Below are 5,685 nucleotides of genomic sequence, written 5' to 3' on the forward strand. Positions count from 1 at the left end.
CCTTTTTTTTTTTTTTTTTTTTTTTTTTTTTTTTTTTTTTTGACCCCCCCCCCCCCCCCCCCCCCCCCAGGGAAAATGGCTCTGCTCGTGTTTGGCCAAAAAAAGGAGTCAGTTAGTAGACCTGTGCCCTTTCCTGTTTTAACCTTTCCTTGAAGGGGATTTTTTTTTTTTCTTTTCTTTTTTTACAAAGGATATAAATATCGAGGGTTTGAATTTTTTTTATAGACATTAAAAACTCATAATTTTAAATTGACTTTAGTCACAAAATAAAAGTAACGTAAAATTTTTTCGTAAATAAAGGGAAAAAGGGAAACAGGCGAGAAGGTAAATCTTAAGGGCCTGGTGACTTAGAAACAAGGGGAGCCATCATGAGAAAAAAGCAATTTTTAAAGTGAGCTCACATTTGGGCAGGCTGTACGCCCAACCCGTATAACATTCCGGACGAAACATCTTGGGAAAAAGCTGTGTCTTTCTCTCGCCCCTTTCTCCAGTTTAGTTGTCTCTTTAAAAATTTTTGGACTTTTTTTTTTTTTCATTATATGCCCTTAAAAAAAAAATCCCCTACCAAAGTTAAAAAATTCCAAAAAATAGTGTGTGTGGGTGTGTGTGTGGATAAATATATATATATATATTAATATATATTATATATATATATATAATTATAAAATAATATTTTAATATATATATATTAAAAATTTTATATATAAACATATATATATAATACAAAATTTTATATATATTAATATATAATATATAATATATAATATTATATTTATATAATAAAATATAAAATATATATATTATATTATTTTAATTTTGAATAATATTCCCCCCTTTAAAAAAAAAATTAATTAAATAAAATAAAAAAATTTTATATATATTTATTATATATTTTTTTTATTTTTTTTTTTTTTATAAATATAATTTAAATTATAAAAAATAAAAATAATAATATAATTTTAAAAATAATAATAATATTTAAAAAAAATTTTTTCCTTTTTTTAAAAAATTTTTAAAAAAAAAATTTAAAAATTTTTTTTTTTTTTAAAAAAATTTAAAAAAAATTTAAAAAAATTTTAAAAATTTTTTTATATATATATATATATATATATAAAATATATATAAAATTTTTATATATATATAAAATATATATATATATATATATATATAAATAAAATTATTTAATATCAAAATAATAAATACAAATAGCTTGAGGATGGGGACCGAAACACAACAAAGATTTTCTCCGTTGGGACTATAGTCCGGGGTAAAAACTTTCGGGGAATTGAGAAAACCGTGCTCTCTACGTCTGATAGGATATGATTTATAATAGGTTGTGTAAGAGAGAGGAAAGAAGAGATGAAAAAGAAGATGAAGAAGAGGAGAGAGGAAGAGAGAGAGAAAGGAGGAGAGAAATGAGATTATCTAAATTATCTATATATTTTATATATAAAATTTATTATATATATTTATATATTAATTATTTTTTTATATTTCTATCTGATTATATTTATATATATTATATATATTTTATATATATATAATATTTTAAAATTTTTTAAATAAATATATAATATTATATATATATAAAATTTATATATATATTTTATAATAATATTTTTAATATATATATATTATTTATATATATATATATATATATTTTTATATAAACCCAAAAAAATATAAAATAAACCAAAAAAAATATTATATTATTATATATATATAAACCTATATTTAAAAAAAAATTTTTAAAATTATATATTATTTATAAAAAATATTTAAATTTATTTTAAATTATTATAAAATATTGAAATATAAAAAATATAATAGATAAAATAAAAGGGCCCAAAAAAAAAAAAAAATTATATTAATATAATATATATATATATATATATTAATATATATACTATTATATATATATATATATATATATATATAATATATAATATTTATATATAATATATTTAAATATTTTAAAGCCATTAATAATACAAATTATTTTATTTTTCTAAATTTAATTTTATTTAAATTTTAAAAAAAAATTTTAATTTTTTTAAAATTTTTAAAAAAAATTTTTTGGAAATATTATTATTATTATTATTTATTTTATTTATTTTTTTAAATTAATTATATTATAAAAAAAAAAAAAAATAAAAAAAATAATATAAATAAAAATAAAGAATTTTGTTATTTATAATAATTTTTTTTAAAACCAAATATTATTTATATATATATATATATATATATATATTAAAATTTAAAATATATATATATATATATTATATATATATATATAAGTTTTATATAATAATGTATATATTATATATATATAATAATATATATATACACACACACACACACACAACTGTTTTTTGGAATATTTAACAGGGTAGGGATATATTTTAAGGGGCAAAAAATTGAAAAAAAAAAAAAAAAAGTCAAAAATTTTAAAGAGACAACGGGAACTGGAGAAGGCGAGAAAAGAGACACACTTTTTACAAGATTTTTTCGTCCGGAATGTTATCGGGGGTAGGGGCGTACATGCCATGCCCACTGTAGCTCCTTTAATAAGCTTTCTCATAGATGGCTCCACTTGTACTAAGTCCCCGTGAGCATTTACGAGTATTACCTGTCTCCCCTGTTTACCCTTTTCCTTGTTTTACGAAAATTTTTACGTTAGCTTATTTGTTGGTAAGTCAAAAATTAGTAGTTATAATGTCTTAAAAAAATTACACCATCGATTTTATTCTTAGTAAAAAAAAAAAAAAGAAAAAAAAAAAATCCCCAAATTTAAGGGAAAAGGGTTAAAAACGGGAAGGCACAGGTCTACTAACTACTCCTTTTTGGGCCAAACACGAGCAGAGCCATCTATGTGTACAAAAAGGGGAAAAGGGGAGAGAGAGAGAGAGGAGAGAGGAGAGGTAGAGGGAGAGAAGGAGAGAGGGAGAGAGAGAGAGGAAGGAGAGAGAGAGGGAGAGGAGGATGGGAGAAGAGAGAGAGAGGATGGGGGGAGAGAGAGAGAGAGGATGGAAAGGAGAGAGAGAGGGGGGGAGAGAAAGAGAGAGGGGGAGAGAGAGAGAGGGGGAGAGAGAGAGAGAGAGAGAGCAAGAGCGAAAGAGAGAGAGCACGGCATTTTTCCCGGCGGCATAGAGTTAATTATTCCCCGATTAAGGAAGATCAAAGGCCAAAAGGGGGAGGGAATCGTGCGTCCGCCTCGCAGGGGCTGGAAAAACGAGCGATTCCGTCCTGCCCCTTGTCTAAATTTGAAAACTTTTCCCCAAATGCAGGATGGTTTACTCCCCCTTCCTATCGTGTTTGGAAGTATCGTCCCCTCTTCGACAAAAACTAAAACAAACAAAAAACAAAAAAAAAGTGGGACCTAAATTTTGAAAAGGCAAAAAAAAAAACAAAAACATAAAAAAAAATCCCAGTTTCCCAAATTAATATTCTTTTTCTTTATACTAAGGTCCCAAAAACACTGAGACTCTATTTAAGTCGTGATTTTAGAGAAAAATGAGGACCCGTGGTGATGATTTTTGTGAGTCGTTTTGGGCCAAGAGAACCGTGAAAGGGAATTTATTCTCTAACTGAAGTTACGGGGCGACAAGCAGCGGGCGTGTGTAGTACCCCGCTGAAACCCCTAAGGTGGGGCCAAACAAAAAGGGGATAAAGATATGCTGTCCCGGTAAAGGGGTTTGGCCGACTGCCACCTGCCAGTCCGGTACCATTTCTCGGACCTGTTGAGAGGCGTGGTCATCTCTCCCGGGAAGGGGGTTTACGGGATGAGCAACTACCGTGGCATCACCTACTCCCAAAATCAGGTGACATGAACTCCGTCGAGAAGGACCTATCAGACGAACCAAAGTTCGCGTCATCAAGGCCCCAATACTTTTCTTATGGAAAATGAGACCTGGGCGCGTCCCGTGCCCCGGGGGTCCTTTTTTTGATGCCTTTGTAACAGCTCCAAACACGGAGCAGGGGTATTTTGAATATTATCCAATCAACGGTTTTCACCGGGACCGACATAGGGCCCGTTACTTGCACAATTCGGACCCCCAAAATTCAGGCTATAGGGCACGTAGCTTGTTTTCCCCGGTATGATTCCGCCAAGCCTGTTTTTTACCATGAAACAATGGGGGAAAGGCTAGGGGAATCCTAGGGCGTTGTGGCTTGGGCAGGTTGAACAGACCTGTAGCAGTTAAGATAGGCTGAGGACCTGTCTGCAGGCTCGCCATGAAGGATCCTCGTGGCTGGAAGCGAGGGGTAGATACGGCTATGCGTTGAATTCAGCCCCATTGATTGAGTGACATTTTTAAAAACAATTGTTTTATGAACTAAAAACTGATTGACTGAATATATCAGAAGTTTTTGGGTGAAAAAAACTTTTTCAAATATAAAATAAAATTGACTGTCTCTCTCACCCCCAAAAACACGGAAAAAACACACCCAAAACCCCCCAAAAAGGTCTATAAAATTTACAAAAAATTGCAACCACACACCACACACACACACAACACACCACCTACCACACACACACCCACACACACACACACACACACACACCAAAAACACACAACACACACACCACACAACCACCCACACATCCATATGCAGTGTCACTCACCAAACCCACACAAATTTCTGTTTGCACTTTTTTCCCCAAAGAAGCTTATCAAATTAATTTAGGTTCCGATAAGAAGACAATTTGGGTAAATTTTCATTTATTGTAAATTAGCATTCTCTCCTGAACAATGAGAAATAGTTTTCCCTTTTTTGAAGAAAAGGGGGAAATACATCTATTCTCTGATTTCTGTTTTTTAAAGGGTGGACACATTTTTTTTTTCATCTAAAAATATATTTTAAAAAATGTAAACATTTTAAAAAAATTATAGGTTAAAGGTGAAGGGGGTTCGTTTTTAGTCCCAAAAACCCAAAAAAAATATGATTTTATCTTCACAAATCCTTTTAGAATAGTCAATGGGATATTGTCATTACAAATGATCAACTGATATTTTTAAAAAAAAATGAAGAGAATAAATTTTTAAAAAAATCAATTTTTTTTAAATTATCCCCATGTCAATTTATTGAAGTTTCTGGTTCTTTTAAGTGTCAATCATTTTTTTTTAACTGTCTAGAGATGGCTCTCCCATTTCCCGTTGACCTCTATTTTGGGTAAAACACAGTGGTTATGTGACCATTAATTTTTTTAAAGTTTGTCAATACTTTCTGAAGACAAACACCAAAGCACTAGGAAGGGGTGGAGGAAAGCTGCCGTTTCACCAAAAGGGGGCAGTGAACACTTTTTTAAAAAATTTCCCCTCCTAAAGGGGCATGGAAAGCACTTTTTGGCTTATTTTTAAGTCTTACAAAAACCAACCATACATAAGGCAGCATTTCCCCTCGCCCACAAAAAAACCCTTTTCCCCTTCTTGTATAACCCTCTAGCCCTTTTTAAACTCCTCTTCGCTCTGGCCCCTCGGGTAGAGGGTAAATAGGAATAGGAGGGACAGTCTCAAACATGTGGAAAAGAAACAGGTCCCACATATTGGGAATCTGGATAACTCTGTCAAAGCCAAGCATATGCGGTACCCCGACACCTCCCCCAAAAATTGCTTTTCAGACCCACTTGACGTCATGCTGGCAAAAGTGGGTTTTTTTTTTTCCTTTTTTCACGTAAAAGGGCCC

At 30.7% G+C, this 5,685-nt stretch overlaps 1 protein-coding gene across 1 annotated transcript in view; it reads left to right on the forward strand.

The window, feature by feature from the left end:
• LOC119574911 (protein Skeletor, isoforms B/C-like) overlaps positions 1 to 5,685 on the forward strand; it is a gene marked incomplete in the record, with an annotated part of 124,790 nt that overhangs the window by 105,982 nt on the left and 13,123 nt on the right.

The sequence above is a fragment of the Penaeus monodon genome, chromosome 7, assembly GCF_015228065.2.
Source record: "Penaeus monodon isolate SGIC_2016 chromosome 7, NSTDA_Pmon_1, whole genome shotgun sequence".
NCBI classification, from domain to species: domain Eukaryota; kingdom Metazoa; phylum Arthropoda; class Malacostraca; order Decapoda; family Penaeidae; genus Penaeus; species Penaeus monodon.